The 20,375-nt window shown below is 41.6% G+C and overlaps 1 protein-coding gene and 1 long non-coding RNA gene across 3 annotated transcripts in view; one reads left to right on the top strand and one right to left on the bottom strand.

The window, feature by feature from the left end:
* Positions 1–20,375, bottom strand: part of LOC109039286 (cytochrome P450 6k1) — a 350,075-nt gene that overhangs the window by 163,200 nt on the left and 166,500 nt on the right. The gene's annotated exons all lie outside the window — the stretch shown is intronic.
* The window catches only part of LOC109039284 (uncharacterized), a 142,399-nt gene that overhangs the window by 91,659 nt on the left and 30,365 nt on the right, over positions 1–20,375 (top strand). The gene's annotated exons all lie outside the window — the stretch shown is intronic.

Below are 20,375 nucleotides of genomic sequence, written 5' to 3'. Positions count from 1 at the left end.
CAAACGAGAAGGTATTAATTTCTTGCTGAACAAGGGTTGCGTCTTGAGTGAGTGGGACCCCGAGTGAGCAGAACTTCCTCCTCCTCCTCCTCCCACCAGAAGGCTGCAGGAGGGTAGTTTTGTCGCCGTAACAGGCAACACATTTTTCCGTCATATTTTTAGTAGTAATGATATAATCACTCGAATTCTTATTTTCTCGCTCCCCTAGGGTAGAGAGGAAGTATTGCCATCCTCCAAGAAAAAAAAAAAAAGTTGAAATTTCATCATTTCTAGACGTTTTAAGGTCCCAGGAGTCAAAATAACCATACTTGAAAAAATGTGTGTCCGTCCGTCCGACGTCCCCCAAATCTGTGTGCAGCGATATCTCAGAATGTATCTTTTCGATTTCATTCAAAATTTGCACAGAACACCATATTTATGGTCTCCTTATGCACGTCAAACGATTTTTTTTCATTAATCTACACAGGGTTACGTGTTATAACATTTTTCCAAAGATTTATCACCCTACTTTCCAATTCAGTGTATAAATGGCCAAAAATGTGCTGTCTGTTAAGCTGAAATTTTTCTGCGTAACAGACAGCACATTTTCGGAATTTACATAATATCAATTGAGAAGTAGAGTAGAGCAATAAATCATTAGAAAGCGTTATAACACGTAACCCTTTGAAGATTAGTGTAAAAAAATTCGAGTGATTATCATTTCTACTAAAAATATGACCGAAAAATGGGTTGCCTGTTACGGCGACAAAACTGCTCCAGTTATCGTGAAACCGCACAGTTGTACATGGGCTAAGCTTAACAGAAATGGATCAGGTCACATTCAAAAGGGGAAAAAGTTGGGAGTAATTTGGAATTAAATTGGTCGTAAATTTTCTGCTGCTAAAAATTCAAGCAAAAATCTTTTCAAAAGAAATAGTCGGTAGACTTTGATTTTGACATTAAGCCATATGGAGGAATAAAACTTTACACCTCTTTAACTCAGCCGAATTTGAAAGTAACCACCTGTTTAAAATGTAGACAAGGAACGTTCAGTTCTCTGCTTCGTCACGTGAGATTTTGATAGGAAACATGTCTCTTAGTGCTTAATCTCCCACTCAGCCTACTGATTCATTCACGGCATAGCTGTCTGGCGACGCTGCTTTTGAGTTGATTTTTAGGCAAAGACACGCGTGGAATTGCGTGTTAAATTGCGTTTTTCCTTCTTAAGCGCCAGTTACACCTGCGAGCTAGAAGCGCGGCTCGAGTGGCGAGCAGGTCTTCGGCCGTGTTCGGCAATCTTCGCAGTCAATCAGGTTGCAACTCGTCGCCAGTAACTCGCTTATAACCTTGTGTCACACTATCAAAATACTCCATTAAAATGTCAAGGTCAAGTGCCGTAATTGGTCCAAGTCATCGAATAAGCCAATCACAACACTTGACCTTGATATTTTGATGGCTAGCGTTGATAGTGTGACACAGGCAAAAGTAGGATCGGATCCTACTTTTCTCGGCTAAACGCGCGTCAAAGCAGCAGGTGTATCTGGAGGTTTGGCCGGCTCATGAGGCATGATGCGAGTGACCGTGGATGGGGGGGGGGTGACGGGGTTTTGTCACGGTCTAATTAGCAAGGCGACACCTTCCCCAAATTGGCGGAATGACACGCGATGCTCAGCGCTGATTGGTCGAGAGCGGCGCCAGCTTAGCGGGTTTTTTTTCTCCCCACCGCGCCCCGCGTGGGTGGGGAATTGGCGCCTCGGTCCCACTTTTTCGCATTAATTTCCTTGCTCCCCTCTGACGTTAGCTCGTATCTCCATATCCGCCTGAGCCCTGTTATTCGTATAACTCTATCAGTATAGAGGCGTGAATGATTGATTATAGATATTTTCCCATTCGTAGCCATAGTAAAGACTCGATTATTAAGGCGTTCGTTGCGAACACCCTATTAATCGATACTTTTCCATAGGTTTAAATGGCAGATCAATCGAGATATCGCGAGACACGCCACGCCACTGAACTCTATACTTTCCGCAGGTCATGTGGAAATAGAGAAACGTCCTTATGCCAGAGGGAACAACGATTTCTCTGTGTCAGTGAAACACGAATTTGACGTTATATTTTCAAAAAACCAAAATTTCCAATATGGCCGCCGGTTGAAGTTCAAAATGGCCAAAAATTGCTGACTCGGTTTTTCGCCGATAGATTTGCTGAAACTTGGGACTTAGGGGTATTTTGGCGTCAGATTAACACATTTGAAATTAGATTTAAAAAAAAAAATATTATTTTCGGAGGCCCCCTCAAAATTTTAGGGGGACTAAAAAGTAGCTCTCTTTCACTTAAGAACATCCCCCCCCAGTTTCAAATCTGTACCTCAATTAGATAAAAAGTTAGAGGGGGTGGAAGGGACTTTTGGATCACCCTATATTGCACTAAAAACCCTTGGTTGGCAAACTTGCCCGAAGATATTTTTCCTCATGAAAAAACATGCTGTTAGTCTGATTTTCAGAATTTTAACTCGGAAATCTCCGGCCAAAGATCGCATAATAATCATTCGCTCTAATTCTCCCTTCAAATAGGGTGTTCTCCGAAACAAAACCTGGGCAAGTCTCGTAAATCCAGGATCTTAATAAGCGTATCCAATTTTTGCGGGTAGAATCCCACGACTCCTCGCTTCGTCAATTACACAGGAGATAGGGGGAGGGGGGGCTAGGTGGAGCAGGAGGTAGGAGAAGAAGGGAGGATAGCGAATATAATAACGTCATTGTCCCCATGGAGACGCTAAGAACGGGGCACAGACTCTTATTACCGAGGAAATTGTTGGGATAATTATCTCTATTTATCCAGCCTTGCTAATGGAGAAACGACTTATGAACATTGCAACGTTGCCAAATCTCCTCCGGTTAAAACTTCAATGGGTCACACTAGACATGCTGCGAATATAAGCATTCAGATATTTTTTTCCTGGTAATTTCGTGGCAATTGTCCCGGGGAAAAATCTCACTTGAGGTTGGGAAAATATTAAGTTAGTCATACTAATCAGAGTACCAAGTAGTTCCAGAGTACTTAGTAGTTGCTGACAGTGTCTGAAGAGCAATTCAGAGAGAAGAAGAAGATATTTTGTTGTTTTTTTTTAAAGGAGAAAAAGCCCAGAAGTTTCATTTTTGTGATATGAATTTTGGAAACGTCTCGTGGAAACAAGTTCTTATATACACATTATTCCACGTTCTCGGGCTTATGCGGAAATTGAGACACGCCCTTACGTCATAAGCCTGGGTCACACTATCAAAATACTCCATCAAAACGTTGAGGTCAAGTGCTGTGATTGGTCCAAGTCATCGAATGAGCCAATCACAACACCTGACCTTCATATTTTGATGGCTAGCTTTGATAATTTTTCGACTTGTACAACGTGTTTGCGTGTAGCAGTGGTGAGGCGTGAATGATCGCTCATAGATATTTCCCCATTTACAGCATGCGGAAAAGAATTGATTATTAAGGGTTCGTCTTCAACGCCCTGTTTGTCGATTCTTTTCCATAGATTTGAATGGCAGATCAATTGATAAATCGCAAAGCACGCCATGCCACCTCCCTAAATTTCTTGGTTCGTCCAATCCTCTAAATAAATGGTTGAATGAAAGTCGAGGGTTTCCCAAGAGATTTTCAGTTTTTCAAAGGAAATCCGGCAACATCTGAAAGCTCATACGGCGTTGCTCCGTAGGAAGGCAGCATCGCCGGCGGGACTTTTATTAGCTGTCGTTGTTATTACGTATTTGGCGAGGCACCACCGCACCGCGCCGCCGGGCGGATTGCGTTGTAAGATTCCTCGCCACTTTGATGAAAGCGCTTAATTACATTTCGCCATGAGCTCTAACCACCGCATAACTCCCCGCTCTCCTTAGCTCATGTTGGAACTCAGTTACCACCTCTCTCCGCCACTGCAACGATTTAACGTCGTTATGTCGCGTTCGGAATACATTAAAACGCACCCGCCTTCTCCGAGAGCATCTTATCCCCGAGTTGGACGTATTCATGTTGAAAGGAACTATGTTGCAGGCATACCCTATGCACACGATTCCTTATAACATGGATACGCCGTCCAGTTGTCCCACTAGGAGTAGTCCTCAGGTGGTAGTTTCGAGTTTTCTTTTGTCTCGACTTATCATCAATTTGTTATTCGTGTGGTTCGGCCGTCGGTTGGTATTTCCACCGGCTGATAAAACGAATTTTTACACCTCGAATCTATGGGGCCGTCCATAAATTATTATTCAACTCTCTTTTTCAGCATTTTGGTCCCCCACCACCCTCCCCCTCAAGGTCAAGGTGCGTCGTTGACCTCGCAGTGTTGGATCGTGAATTCGCTTTCTGTGCCGCTTTCCTATTTTGAAATCTCTGTAAATGAAAACTAAAGGGGTTGATATGTGCGAGTTAATGACGCGCCTTATCAACACATTGTGTTGGAGTTCACTGCTTGTTTTTTTATCATTTTTTTTTTATTTTTTTTTTTTTTTGGAGTGAAATTTTCCCATACATAAATGTAAACCTTATGAGGCCTCAAAGAGAGAGAGCGTGACTAAGGAACGACTGTGAATGGGGCCCTTAATGACTTAAAGAAAACTCGTTAATATACCAATAGCTTCTCTTTCTAGGATCTGACAGCGGCCACAAATCATGGTCTGAAATTAATTAAAATATGGGCTGGCAGAGTATCGGGATGAGGTAGACCCCGAATCAGACAAAATCTAAGGGATTAGCAGGAATGAGGTTCCGCCCTTGTTTCAGGAACCGCACGACGACGCACGGTAGGCTTAGCCGCAATCAAAGCGCCTGAACATTAATTTCTTTATAATTACCTCGTCAAATTGTAAAATATCACGAATGTTCCTAGCATGACCTTTTATGAGAAAACTAACGGGACAACTTTTAAAACATCAATGTTTTGTGTAGACGGAGCTATACGCTTTTAAATTAAGTTACCATATTTCGTCCAACTTCTCGAGTTGACTTTTTCCATTGAGCGGCGCGGTGTTTGGGTCTCGCTCTGAACGACCCCTTCATCGCTGACAGCAGCAAAACGTTAAAATACCGAGGAAAATGCATGAGCCTTGCTTTCAGTTGAAACGTTGCTATCGCTATTCGTTGCGGATCCGCTGTCATGTTTCGGAAAATGAAATGTCTGAGGTTAATTGAGTTGGGTATTTTCGGCGTTGATTCACGGTAACGCGGAGGGATGAAGGGCGGAGTGGATGAAAGGCGGAGGGGATGAAGGGCAGAGGATATCGTGCTCTACTCAACGGGCTTTAATTTCATTGCCGCGATGGATGTCAATTTTTTGGATCGGGGGGTTGAAAGCCTCCCACCGCGCGCTTTGTACACTGGTCCAGGTGTATACTGCCGTGCTAAGGAAGAACGCCGTATGAACATCCGAGAGTTGTCACAGTTTGCTTCGAGAAAATGGTCATTTTTGAGGAAAATTATGGATACTTTCCCTTGAAATTTTCAGGAGCTTTAGATGATGTAGCGTACAAAGTAATCTGATAAATAGAAAGGAAAAGATTCATAAATATAACAGGAAATCGTGTTTTATCAAAGGAAATTTGGCAACGCCCGGAGGTTCATACGGCGTTTTTCCGTAGCACGGCAGTATTGTTGCTTGGCAAAAAATCGTCGAAATCGAATTTGGCACCCTTTGAGACGTACTAAACCTACTCTGGGCACCGATCCAATTACATCCTGGTTTTACGCTTCAAACCTGTGTAATTATTTATCCGCGCAACAGACTTTATTAGAGTTGCATAGTCGACTATTAACTGGGGTTGCGTTGCGTTGAGGGCGAAAATGATTTGAATATTTTGTGCGGGTGCGTTATATATCTCCCTCTGTTTATTTTAACCGTTTCTTGTGTAGTGTGTTTTTGATCCTCTATTTCTCAGCTAGTCTCCGGTCTCCCGTTTTTCAAATATATTAACTAGGAGTCTTGAGACTCAAAAATATAAATGGCAGGAAAAAGGGAAAAATACCATCTCTTTTCCAGAATCTAGTGTTATGATACCTATTTCTCTTTGGGTGTCATAAGTATTTCATGATAATATTTCAATTGATTCAAATGATTAAATATAGAATACATAATAGTCTTAATAGGAATGGAGGAGCTGGTGCCACTTTTAAGCATTTTTCAGTCACCGGATTCCATGACACCCGTGCGGTGCCGGCTCACCATTTCGATACATTCTTGACGATTTTTTTGCGATACACGGGTCCCTGCCCATTCGATGTAAATAAAGAGGTAATGAATTAATACATACTAGCTTACTAGCTGCTTCAGCTTGCTACGCTCGTCTGCGCCGCTGGCCGGGGGCTCCGCCCCCTGGACCCTCGGAGCCTGGAACTCGAGCCAAATTTTGCTACTACAAGTAATTAAAGGACTTCCTGGAGGCAAAATGTTAAATTCAAAAACAAAGAATAAGAAACTATTAATGATAACCACCTACTTCTAGAAAAAGAAACATCCTTGAAAAATAGAAAACACTCCTGGAAAAGAAAATCAAAACTGTTTATGAAAATTTAACGGTGCGAAAGGGTGAAGATTAATCACCGATTTTTTTGGAAGAACACATAAGCTGCTGTAATCATTAATAAAACCTATGCTGCCGTAAAAAGGAAACCTATACTCTGAAAAATACACATCAAAATTAAGTAATTTTAATTAATGTAAAAAAAACTACAGACAAAATCAGGAAAACAAAACTCTAGACGCACAAATGAGAAACCTGGACAAACCGAGAACTGATTATGAGGAATGCAACGGAGGAAATGCGTGGCAGGTGTTCCGAGTCAGACAGCATAAGGAAAGGAGTGATACTGCCATAGACGCTATTAGTGCCACGTCACAGTCGGTATCGATTGTATCGAACTGGATCCAAACAATCAAACATAACCTTATCTTGACACCTCCCTCCCAGAATTTCACTGTCAAAAGCCAAGAAACTGGAGTGGCATAGGAGTGGCCTAAATCATGGTGGCCCTCGTGAGTATTTCACCTTTCTGAAACTGCTTTATCCCGTCAACTTAACAATGCGGGAACGTTCCGCGATTAAAAGAGCTGTCTCTAACACAACTTTTTTCTCAAACTGGGCGAATTATCTCTGAAATTCTTTAGTTTCATATTGAATAGTAAGGTTATGTTTGATTGTTTGGATCCAGTTCGATACAATCGATACCGACTGTGACGTGGCACTAATAGAGTCTATAGGACCCATGCCAGAGTAGGAGGGTGACACGTGTTGTGAGCAGGCACGGATGGGTTTACGTGGAAAGGGAAACGGAAAATCAGACGGTGGGAGGTCCCCCAACCATATGACTCTCAACTACTAACCTGCTAAAACTAGTATCAAATTTGTTGTTGAATTTTCATTGAAAGCTGTTGATGCGTTGAAGTTGCGAAGATGCGTTGGTCATGAAAATCGAAAAAACCAAAGGGTGCTGGCACATCTAGAGCATAAGAGCTTTCATTTAAAACGAATCCGAAGTAAATCGGTCCAGTAGTTTCCGAGATCGAATTAGCACAAACTGTCCAGCGGCAAAAAAAAAGCCTTAGGATATTGAGTATATATATAGAGATTTTAGGTACATCGCTATTTTGGATCGAAAATGTATCGAAAAGGTGACCGAATCTCGGCACACATGGGGCTCGCAACTCGTCGACTAGAACATGACCCCAGCTAACTTCATTATATTTCGGCTCTTAATACATATGAACTCAATGTTTCTAAAGTGCTGACACGGAACACATCGTCAGAAACGCAAAACTGCGTTTCGGCGGTGTTGTGTGAATGATTGCCTAGTCTAAGAAGAATATTAAGGGTACATTAAAATTTTTAAAAGAAATTCAGGCTCACTTTGTACGCCAAAAACTTAATAAATTAAAATGTTATCGAATTGCTAAGTGGCAACTGAGCAAGGCTGTCATTTCATGGAAACATTTGTTTCGATCTTGAAATTTCCAGGAAAAGGGCTCTATATTACTTTTAAATATTGTACTAAAATATGAAAGTAAGCAGGGCTCCGGCGGATTCGGCCATTTCTGCACAAGGCTCTTTCGCAACTTTCCCAATTCATCTTACTTAAAAGAACTACAATACTATTGCTTGAAGAATTCATGGGCCTTCCCTACACGAGTCCACTTAATTTATCAATAAATGACGATCAGTATTTTTTTAATCGTTAAAATATATTCGGGTACTTTGGCTGGGACTTTACACTGGCAAGATGCGCGATTGAATAGACTGTTGATGTACCAAGTATTGTAAATCAATACTTAGAAAATCCAAAGAGCCAGTTATATTTGTCCGAAAAATCGACGTTAAATGTTCTCCGTTGATAGCATTGTGTCATTTTTAATTTTTTAAATTACTATTTTATTTCAGGGCCGGAATCACCTACTTATCGCCCATGAGTCGCCTGTATTTTACCGCCCCCTCTCATTCGTTTTGAAACGTCGATAAAAACCATCAAGTGAGCGTGCCGGAGGGGGGAGAGTGCATTAGAACCGTTTACACGTGTTGGACACATTTTTTGTGAAAGCCGTGTCAACGCTAGCAAAATTTCACGGAAATTTGCCCGAAACTTAAGTTCCGTAAACTTATCTGTGTGTGGACAAGGACTTCCATTCATAAGAAATGAACGTAAAATTATGAAAGAACAAATATGAATGCGGTTTAATAACTTTAACTTCCGCTGCCGCGCCTCGCTGACCGCACTGTGTTTGGCACAATGCGTGAAGTATTCCGACAGTCTTGTAGGCGCTATGCGTTTTACGTCGACCGCTGCCGACCACATTGTGTTTGCCGCAACGCGTGAAGTATTCGAGCAGTCTAGTAGGCGCTAATATGTGTTACATGCCGACCGCCGCGCCGAGGGTTTCTAATTTTCATCTCAAGTCCTCGTCATCATTGCTCTCTGCGCCGCGCCGTTCCAGCCCAAATTGTGTGTTTGGTTTCTCTCTTAAGTCGACTAATTAAAGGTACTGTCTCTTGTATCACCGAAAGACGACAAAATTAGAAATTACTATACTCTCAGGAGATAAGAGATTTTGTCGTCTTTTCCCGTTTTCCGAATCCGATTTATTTTATACCTATATTTTGAAAAATTGCAAAATTGCCGCCCCCTTTTGCCGCCATGGGCCGCGGTCCATGTGGCCACCCCCTAAATCCGGTCCTGTTTTATTTATTTATTTATTTGTTTAATGATACAACAAGCGTGCCAAGCTACGGTTCCACCGTGAGACAAGAGGGTCAATGAGCAGTACGGCGCGCAGTAGAATTCGCTATCGGCAGGGGTCGGACGTAATATTTTTAAGTGTAACTGCACATGTTGGTTTTTTTTTTTTTTTTTTTTTTTTTTTTTTTTTTTGAATGGTAACATATTTTATTTGTTTCTTATATTACAAATTGTAATGGGGCCGATAGCAGCCCCATCCGAAATGGGAAGATTCATATCATACAAATTTGGAAGTGCTTGACAAATAGTAAAGGGCACTATTTGTCCTTAATCTAGCATTACAGTTTGATTTCTCATTATTATTAAAAATAAATTGTCTCTTGTATTTAACTTATTATATCTAATTGTGATTAACCCTAGTCTGCCTGAGCCTCTGAACCAACAAGAAAGCCTGAGCGGGGTCAATTTGACCCCAGCTGAAAATCAATTAGTTAACTATGTTTTTTTCATGTTTTTATTTAATATCAGTGCACTAACCTTACAGGCCTTAACCATAAAGCATATCTAAGTTTTAAAAAACACGGCGCAGGGTATGCAACCATTTTATCATACACATGTTGCCATGTTGTTCTCAGCATGAGAAAAAAAAATCATAGGGCTACTGAATACTGAAAACGAGAAAAATCTGAAAAACTTTGCTTGTTTTATAAGTTTCTGAAAAAAATTAAAAAGGGAAAAATGAATACACCTTCAAAGTGAGCTTCTGTGATGCTAAATGGTAAAGTATATGTTATAAGGATATCTGACCCCGCTCAGGCTTTCTAGGGGTACTCGTGAATTTTTTGATCTCTCATGCACATTTTTTTTTCCCCCTTCAAAATCGTGTTCCTAGATGTTTTTGTTTGATTTATTGTGAAGGACAAAAAATTTCGTGCATACCACGAGAAATGGCAAAGAGTTGAAACTCTCGTTGGGTCAATCTGACCCCACTCAGGCAGACTAGGGTTAAAAAATTCAATCAAAATTACTTAAAATACCAATGTTACCGCCGGAACCATCCTGACGGATATTACATCGGGGAGGTTGGGGTTGGGGTCGGGGGAGCACGCTTACATTTAGTGTTTTATTTTTTCTTATCAGTATGTTCCTTATGAATGTATATGTTGTGTTCCAATTTTCTTTATTGAGGAGCATAATGTTGGTGTTTTATCCATCACACTATAAATTTTATGGGATGCATTGCAAACAAAATTCTACAAAAAAAAACCATTTGAACCATTTGTTAACTTCTCAGTTCCGGCGGTATGATGTTTAAAATGTCTACCTAATTTCGAACCCCTCCCGATGTGCGGTGAAGTCCATAATTGAGGCGAAGTCCGTCGGGCGACTAATGATAGCGGCGGAAATCACAATCGGGGGCTCAAATTGCTCGCCGACTCGGAAAATGCTCCCGTACGCAGGATAAACGTTGTATGTGTCTTCAACTGCTGCCGAATTCCCTCCGGTAAAATATTTATTTTCCATGGAAGCTGTAAATATTCATCTTGGAATTTTTCTCACGCTATCGATTAAATTCCGAATTCAATTTGTTCACTAAGTCGGTGAAACGAATCAGACACTTTTCCAGGGAATCCCCTTTTTGAACGAAATAAATTTGGCAGTGTCGTAAGGTTCACACGGTGTTTTACCCGAGCACAGCAGAACGGGCTAGGGATTAAAATACAAAAGTTGGGCTCACAATCGGCGAGCATGATGAGCTGACAAAAGCACTCGACAATTCGTCGCTGTAACGATGTAAGTGCGTGGCTGTATCCCGGGATGAGCCCTTTAATCCGTACGACACTACACTTTCAAGGGCTCACGCGGGTGTGGAGTTACGCCCTTTGGTCGGGCGAGCCACGAATAGTGGGCGCTCGAAAACCTTGCAGCGGCTCAGATTAATGAATCCGGACCCCCCAAGAATCAACAGTGAGCTGTTGCCCCGCCCCCCCCCCACGGCCCCCCGGCCCCCGCCCCGCCCCTGGTCCGCGGTCTCCAGCAATGACGGCTAAAGTGACGTGCGGAGCATGGCACAGCTGTATTTCGAGGTTTGATGAATTAAGTCGCCATCGCCCAGGTAAACAGGCCACCCGCAACACACGAGTGTTGCGCGGAAAGAGCTGGCGGGACCACCCGCAACGAGTGTCCGTGCAGTGGGTTGCATACCCCTCCAGGTTGCTGGAAAATCGTGTATTTTGATATTGCATATAAACGTGTTTTAAAAATTGAAGAACTGAGAGTTTGGGTTAGCTCGTTTACAGCGGTCTGTTAAATTAACCGTATGAGTTGAGCCTCTCCATTGTGATGGTGAAAAATGTCTGATTAAGTTTTGCGTTTTGGGATGAACTAATCAAAGCATCTATTTAAATTTCCTGTGTAGAATCTTGCATGAGCATTGAAAGCTCATAGTCGCATCAATAATACGGGGTATCCTTCAGATATGTTACATTTCAGGTATATCACGCAACTTACTTTATAGTCTTTATAATATACTAATAATTGGGAGAATACGGTGAGGGAGAGGAACGAATTTTCCAAGGGGCCGTCCATAAATTTTGTCACCCCGTTTGCTCTCTACTTGTTACACAATCCCATATTACCGGTAAAAATTACGACCTCTCAGGACCTCCCTTTTTGCGTGGGTGGGAAGGGGGTTGTTGCAAACTTTTCTCACAAATGTATGACAGATTGATGCATATGTTAAAAATAAATTATTAATAACGGTAAGTACATTCAAAATTTGAATGAAAATTCGAGTTCCCCGTCAAAAATGCCCCTGAGACAAAGCTTCACAAAAATTGATCAAAGAGGCAACATGGCATTTTAGGCCAAGCCCTCCGCCATCTTTAATTTTCGATTTTTGAAAAATTGACTTAAATTCGAGTTTCCCCTTCAAATATATACTCCCATACACTTTGTTTTCCGAAAATTTAATCAACAGGAACCGAGATGACATTTTAAGTCACGTCTGCCATTTTGGATTTTGAAATTTCTAAATTTTGACTAAAATTTTAGACCCCTCCCCATCCCTTTTTTGAGTTTTACAAAAATTACTCGAACATGAGCCAAGACAACGTTTGAGTTCAAGTCCGCTACCTTGGATATTCGAATTTTGAAAATTTGCCTTACAATGTGTTATACCCAAAAACTAAGGCCAGATTCGGATTTCTCATTAAAAATCGATGGAATTTCATGTAGCATACGCTGGCATAGCGTGGATGAAAGTGGTTGAACGCAGGCATCCTGATTCTGACATATCAGTACAATTGGGCAGCGTAGGTAATTACTGAGTGGATCAGCGGATGCGAGTAAGAAGAATTTACCATCACGGAAAATCTTCGGGACGGAACTGAATGCTTGGCGCCGACGCTGGAACAGCTTTCGGGCGGCTGATGGCATAGTTCAAAGCCTTAAATTCCGTGCCCACCTACCTTTTCCCTTCACGCTATGCTAATAACAAATGTAGCATCAAATGACATCTATTTGTCACGCGGAATCCGAATCTGAGCTTAGATTTTGGATATCATGAGTTTTAATCTATTAAAAATCTTAAGAGTAATTACAAGTGTGAAAAATTAATCGCAGAGTAATCCCCCCTCCCTCTTTTTTTCGTTCACCCATAGCATGACAATTAATGATGAAAAATCTCGTCTCCGGTATCCATTAAATCAAGTTATTGTTATGACGTTACTCTGAGTGACGGAATGAGCGGTGATTTCAGTAATTCCTAGAATTCGTGATTTGAGGTGTACACTCTACAAGTATAGGTTTATTGCACAAAAAGGACACGAATAAAAACTAGCTTTCAGAGAAGTGAAATTGCAAGATTTTCACAACAAATAAATCTGGCGACTTCACTCTTCAACACACGATTAGCGTGGTTCGCAAATTCACCATGAAGCTCATGTCGTTAAGGAGACATCCCTCCTTCCGACTTACGTTCAACTGCATGTTGGCAAGCGGAAGCATAAGATTATTTTGACGTGCCAATCGTGATTTTTTGGGAACTTTCACCTTTTAAGAGGTGCATTCTTTTATTTGTATACTTGCGCGCAATAGGCCCATTGTGCCTTTTCGAGTTGTTTTTAGACTTTCATGTAAATGACGATTTGGCCATTTTCGGTCCTTTTCCAGATCTGAACATCATTTCTAGACATGTTATGTTTACTAGCCTAAACATCGGATCTGAGGGCCGACTCTGGCGGGTTTGCGGTCAATGGCCGAGGAATTCCCATTTTTCGGGAAAGTCCGTCTTCAAACCCGTCCTAATGAGGCCAGTATTGGACTCAAAAAAAGAGACCAAAAATTACTGAAGCATAATAAGTATATTCCGTAAAGAGAGAAAAACCACTTCGATGAGGAAAAAAACCATTGATTCGTGGAAATTCATCTAGGGCGGACTCAAATCGGCCCTTATCAACCCCCCTCTCCTAATTCAACTATTAATCGATTGTCGAATTTTCGATGAACCAAAAATTCGATGAATCAATGAATTGAGGGCTGGGAAAGCTCTAGTTTGAGAGGCGCTCCCAGAGGCGAGACACAAAGCCTCGCTCTCGTTCATGGGGAGCGGAATAAAAGGGGAAAATGCAACTAGTGGAAACTCAAGGACGATGCCACGCAGCGCAGCGCGCAGCGCGAGGGAGCCGAGCTGCCGCTCATGTCACGAAGAGCAGGTTTTGAGGACGAGTTTGTAGTTTCTGATGAGAGGGAGCCCGGAGAATCAATGGAGGGGGGGGGGGTAAGGGGTGGGAGGGCGATGGGGGGGAGAAGGGAGCGAGAGCACTGCGTCATCAGTATCTGGCCGGGATACCTGCGTCCTACAACCTACCTGAGAGCCACCCTCCTCCCCCCGCCATCCCTCCGAAGCGAATGTCTCCTCAGCAGGGCGCAACAGGTGAGCCGCTAAGTTAGGACATCCTATCTCGCCCGTAAACCCAGTGCCCCATAGGCGGTTTTGACTCAGCGTCGCAGCATATTGATCCCGTCCCCCTACCCCTCCCGGCTCCCCTGGCCCGCGCGCCCCGCGCTCGACCGCTCCAACACCGTTTACCTTCCTTCCGTTTTGATGTCTCATTCTGCACACTTCTTTTTGTTTCGCTCGGCGAGAGTAATCTCCCTGCTCCCGCCCTAACGGAAAACGCCGTATGAGTTCCAAGACGTTGCCATAGTAACTTCAATAAGACACCAATTCATATCATAAACAGTGTAATCTTGCTACATCGAACCACGGTTATTAAGACGAAACCCCGCTCAAGTCAAAAATTCCTCCGGTCCCTAGACACGTCCGTAAGGCGCAATGTAAATTAAGTACGATTCAGAGGAATTTGCTGATTTTTTTAGCGGAGGTAAAGATGCGTAAGTCGAATAAAAAACTTCAGGTACACCCAACAAACCCTCGATTTTATAAATGAAAAATCGAGGGAAAAGAGCAATTTATAAAAAAATAAAAGTGTCAAAGAAGACTCATGATAGTGACTTTGACGGAAGTGCAGAAGGAAAAGCTTCAGAATCTGTGATTTTTTAAATTATGATTTAGATAATTTCTCGACAGAAAAACGGTATTATTTTCAATCGGTTTTTGAAAACATTGGCAGATTTAGTAATACAATTATTTATAATTTACCCAAAAACCGATTGTTTTTGAGCTTGTTTCGTGTTTGACGAAAAGGTTGATTGACGAAGAGCTAAGTAAGTTGAAAGTTCCTCGGCCCCTTGAAAATTCGAATCAGCGAGATTTTTTTGTGTATCTGAAAATTTACCGGAAATACATACATGAACTTGTTTCTAGAAAATGAATATACATACATACATGAATTTATGAGGGGAAATTTGGCAACATTTGCATTTGACAAGGCGCTTTTCCATAGCATGGCATGCTGCGCCTTGGCCAGCCCCGGCCCCGGCCCTCGGCTCTGAAAAATGTATGGGTTTGAGTGGCGACCGCGACCGGAAAAGTGACCTGGACCCGCCACCCCCGCCCCCTCCACCACCTCCGTCACGGCGACCTCAAAACCTACCCCACGACTGTACAGTACACTTGTGTCCCAAGCTGCGCCTTGCCTTCCGACCGGTAGGCAACCCGCCATGTCGCATGTCGCAGCGTCGCACGGTGCGACCCTCCGTGGACAAAAATAGAAAATTCACAACTGGACATCTGAATATTTTTTTTTTGGAGTGTCATCTTTAAGGTATTTCTGACTCGCAATGATGGTTTATTTTCAACTTTTTCGCTCAAGACCACCTCAAATTTGGGTAGAAAGTGAGTGGGAAATGGATCGAGAATCACTGGTCCATAAGAAATACACGGGAAAAAGACGTCAACTTCAAATGAAGATGTCTCGCTTGAAAAGCAAAATGCTCTGGGTGGTTGACATTTTCTTGATCCTCAGATATCTAATTTCAATTCTACCAAAAAAATCTTGCGACTTTTTGCGACTATCAGAGAAATTTGAATTTAAAGTTTGGGTGTTTCACGTTGCTTTTACATTGTTAAATTAGGGCTGATTCGAGGTTGCCAACTTCAAATAAACTTTTTTCGAAAAATACGCAAAAAATCCTGCGACATAACGTTTTCTTATTCTTTGAGTATTTTACTTTGATAGTGCCGAAGGGGTTTCCTATGTCGGTGCTATTATCTTCATCATTTAAAGTTAAGAGTCTTTTACCGATTTTTGTCCGCATCATCCATTAGGGTGCCGCTTTGTGCGTCGCGCCGGATCGTGGGACGGTGCCGCGGTTTAACGGTTCAAAAACACACGCAAATAGAGTGCCAACAGATCTATGGATACTCAGCAGAATATGGGTCAAAATATCAGTATATAAATGTAATCCAGAAACACCGCACCGCCCTCTATCATCTTCAAGGTTCTTGCCCCTTTAAAATTGTGCGGGATCCCATAAGTAGTTTTCTCTGACCTAGGAGCACTCACAAAACTTTAATTCTTTATCCCAATTTCTTCAAAAGTTACCCGAGTGATTCCTGGTGCTGGTGGTGCCGGACTTTTGGATCATCCTGTATACTTTGAAAAGTTAATGAAAATATAATGAATCCGGTGGCTTTAACTAGAAGCAACCCAACTACATTTTGCGTTGCCTTATTTTCTCTCAATTCCTATATTATTTTAAACAGATAAGATGTCATGGACTCAGTTTGAATTTTTCGGAGATTAGGTATGAAGAAGATACTCACGCCATTGGACGCATCCATGCTAAAAGATATACTATGTTGTACGCAACAGGGCAAGATGTAGGGGGCGGCCACTTGGGCCACGGCCCATGGCGGCAAATTTTGCAATTTTTTTAAATGTAGGTATATACATAAAACAAAAATCGGATTCAGAAACAAAATTAAAAACAAGGAAAGGCGACAAAATCTCTCATCTCCCGAGAGTATAGTAATTTCTAATTTTGTCGTCTTTCGGTGATACAAGAGACAGTACCTTTAATTAGTCGACTTAAGAGAGAAACCAAACACACAATTTAGGCTGGAACGGCGCGGCGCAGAGAGCAATGATAACGAGGACTTGAGATGAAAATTAGAAACCCTCGGCGCGGCGGTCGGCATGTAACACATATTAGCGCCTACTAGACTGCTCGAATACTTCACGCGTTGCGGCAAACACAATGTGGTCAGCAGCGGTCGACGTAAAACGCATAGCGCCTACAAGACTGTCGGAATACTTCACGCATTGTGCCAAACACAGTGCGGTCAGCGAGGCGCGGCAGCGGAAGTTAAAGTTATTAAACCGCATTCATATTTGTTCTTTCATAATTTTACGTTCATTTACTATAAATGGAAGTCCTTGTCTACACACATATAAGTTTACGGAACTTAAGTTTCGGGCGAATTTCCGTGAAATTTTGCCAGTGTTGACACGGCTTTCACAAAAAATGTGTCCAACACGTGTAGACGGTTCTTATGCACTCTCCCCCTCCGGCACGTTCACGAGATGGTTTTTATTGATGTTTCAAAACGAATGAGAAAGAAGGTGGCAAAATACAGGCGGCCCATGAGTGGCAAGTAGGTAAATCCAACCCTGTAGTACGCAAACCCTATGGCCATAGTTCTTTTCAGCATAAACACGTTTAAAATCAAGTCAGAATGCTGCTTAGTATTCTGGTGAAGTAGATGAAACACGAGGAACAAGTATTTATGCTAAAAAAAAACTCCGTGTATACGGTTTCCGGGTCTCATAGTTCAAGTTTCTTTCAGCCCTATTAGTTCAATTATGAAGGTTTAAGGTTTCATGCCCCCATGAAGCTCAATGTTCGGCAAAACGTTTAACGGCAATTTTTGCGCTCGAAATTTTTTTTTTCTCTTTGAATTTTTGACAGAAGAATATTTACGACTTGTTTAATTAAAAATTACTTCCGACTCATTCTTTTTCAAAAAGCTACTTGCTGTCTTTTTTTTTTTAAACTTGATCTAACACATACGCATCGTCTTAGTGCATGGCATTTGGGACTCCTCTTATGCCACAAGAGGTGCCTCCATTTTTCTCTGTATGCACTTTGCGCTCCGTAGAGTTAACATAGTTACATACCGCGCCAGGCAGCCTCATTAGAGCATCGCTATCAAGATCCTCCCATGAGGTTCTGAAAACATCGTTAGAACCATGCCGTTTTCCGTATAAAATTATACCTTCGATAAAATACACCTGTATCACAAATCCGAGGACCCTGCAAGGATTCGATTCAATGAAAGCCGTCCATTGTTCTTGATCGAAAATATCGGAGGCTTAGAGTTGAATTCTACAAAGTACGTGGATCCGAATGAAGCCCGCTTCGGAAATAGACTTGCTTCGTTGAAAATTGTGTAAAGAGGGGGAGAGGGTGGGAGGGTAAAAGGGTGGGAGGGTAGAAGGGTGAGAGGGTGGGACAGCTGATGGAGCGAGCGACCCAAAAAAGATACTTACATTTTAATTCTCCCTCTGGGCAACCAACTCTATTGGTGCGTCCCGAATGAAACGGACGTAGATAAACCGGGCTCGTTTGATGGATAACCACACTCGTAATGAAAACACCATCAACATCCATGCCGAGTTTTGCTTTGTTGCTTTTCTGGGCTAATTATTGAAATTGTATCTATACACTGAAAAAAAAGTATGGTAACATCTACCATAAGTCTACTTGATTTCTTACGCAGTGATACCGTTTAGTGGCAAAAACCAGAATTATAGCAGTATTCTCCAGAACTCTAGTGAGACTTACCATAGTATGGTAAATTCTATCATTGAGTCTGATGATTATTACAATACTCGGATGACCGTGTCAAAGTATGGTAAAATCTACCAAATTGTTTTTCAGTGTAGACAAAGCGATAGCAAAGAAGACAACGAGAATATGGATCGATCCTATTGGCGGAGGCGAATGGTTGCAATGGATATAGGTAAGAGGCTAAGTAATAGACTGACTAACGGTAATCCACCATTCCCCCTTAGTTTACAAGAATCGCCCATTTTAACCAATAGGATAGCTTCATTTCTTCGTCGTCTTCTTTGTTTGTTGTTTCGTCTATCAATTCCACTAATCAGCCTGGACGATTCATCATCCTCGATATTTGTTGTTAATGGTGTACCAAGCTACTATGGTGCGAAACGGGACGCCTTTCACGCCATAAGAAACGCCTCAATTACTCTATTTAGCAATTTTCGCTCCTAACAGTTATAATAGTGGGTAGCATATTGTGACGGGCAGTCACATAATCGCAATCGCCTCTTGGTCGGTCTGTCGGTAAAACTTCAATTTTAAAACATTTCATACGAGTAGTCATCATGAAATGATGGGAAGTAAAAAAATATTGTAGCCTCTAGGGGAAAAAATAATTCCTTTTCTCGGCTCATTTCAGAATTGGCATGCCTCACGCGGTTCCGTGGAGGTATCCGATGTTTTACCAATGTTGCAATGACTACGTTGAGAAAGAAAAGGGAAAACAAACTTTTAAAAACTTCTAAATTTAAAGTAGTGAGCATAGTAGTGAAAGTAGTTTGTTTTGGATGTTGATACGTTTGAGTTATTCGGAACCTAAGTTTTCTATTTCCTCAGCCGATCTTTCCCGACAAAAATGAATTTATTCCGTCTTTCCGTCTTGAAGGTGCTCAGTTCAAAAGACTTTTCATTGGAGAGATGATAAGAAAAATCGAAATAATGGACTAAACGCTTTTAAAATGATTGTAAAGAAACCTTTTTATAGACGAAAAAACAACATATGAGATGCATTGTAACAATGTTATCATTAAAGTAATAAAACGGATAATTTGTCGGAAGGTGTTGGGAGGAAACTGTGCTAAAAATTCATCACTGGCTTTAAATTCGAACGGGAGCAAGTTCATCGTGAAGTTTTAGTATTAGGAAACGTTGTGCTTATCTCATGACTGCTGGTTTCAATTTCAAATTCCTTCTCTAGCGATTGATTTTCTGTGTTTCAAACGCTCACACTGCCTCACTCCATGCGAATGCTGATGCCTAATTTAAATAAATAAATAAAACAAAATCATGCCAGACGAACCCAGAATTGGACGTATTTCCTCTCATAGGAACTACGTATCAACAGGAGATGTGTAGCACGCAAATTCTATGTACACAGCTGATTTTAATTTAACTAACTACTTTTTAGTTCCTCCTTGCATGAAAACGTTTAATTGTATTAATTTAAAGTTAGCGTGGGACGGCTTGCATCCGCGTAGAAATAAACAAGTATAACATCGTCATTTCCAAATCGGCTGAGGGCACTCAGTTTCCAATTTGATGTTGTTTCAAATGCATGAGCAAAATGTATAATACTCTCTCATATATTACTAAAATTGCCTCAATTTAATGTATGCTTTCAACTTAAGTTACCGTTCAATACCCTTATTTATAGAGTTGCATTCGCTCATTTTGTCGCTTTTCTGACGTAAAGGCGTGTGTCAATTTACACGTGATCTCTATTTCACACATGAATCCATGCTTTCTAGGGCTCATGCGAAAATCCCCACACGTAAATTTTCTGTTAATTTCCTTTGATTGGTTTTGTTGGTTTGGTTGGTTCTTTTTCCAATTGAATTTACCAAATCGTTTTGTCAAGTTAAACAAGGAACCGAGGAATGTGAGCAGTGGCGTAACGGACTTCCACTGGGCCCCCCTGCAAAATTTTTTCTAGG

Source organism: Bemisia tabaci, chromosome 8, assembly GCF_918797505.1.
Source record: "Bemisia tabaci chromosome 8, PGI_BMITA_v3".
Taxonomy (NCBI): Eukaryota; Metazoa; Arthropoda; class Insecta; order Hemiptera; family Aleyrodidae; genus Bemisia; species Bemisia tabaci.
The sequence above is the reverse complement of the archived record's forward strand: the minus strand, read 5'-3'. Positions and strand labels throughout refer to the sequence as shown.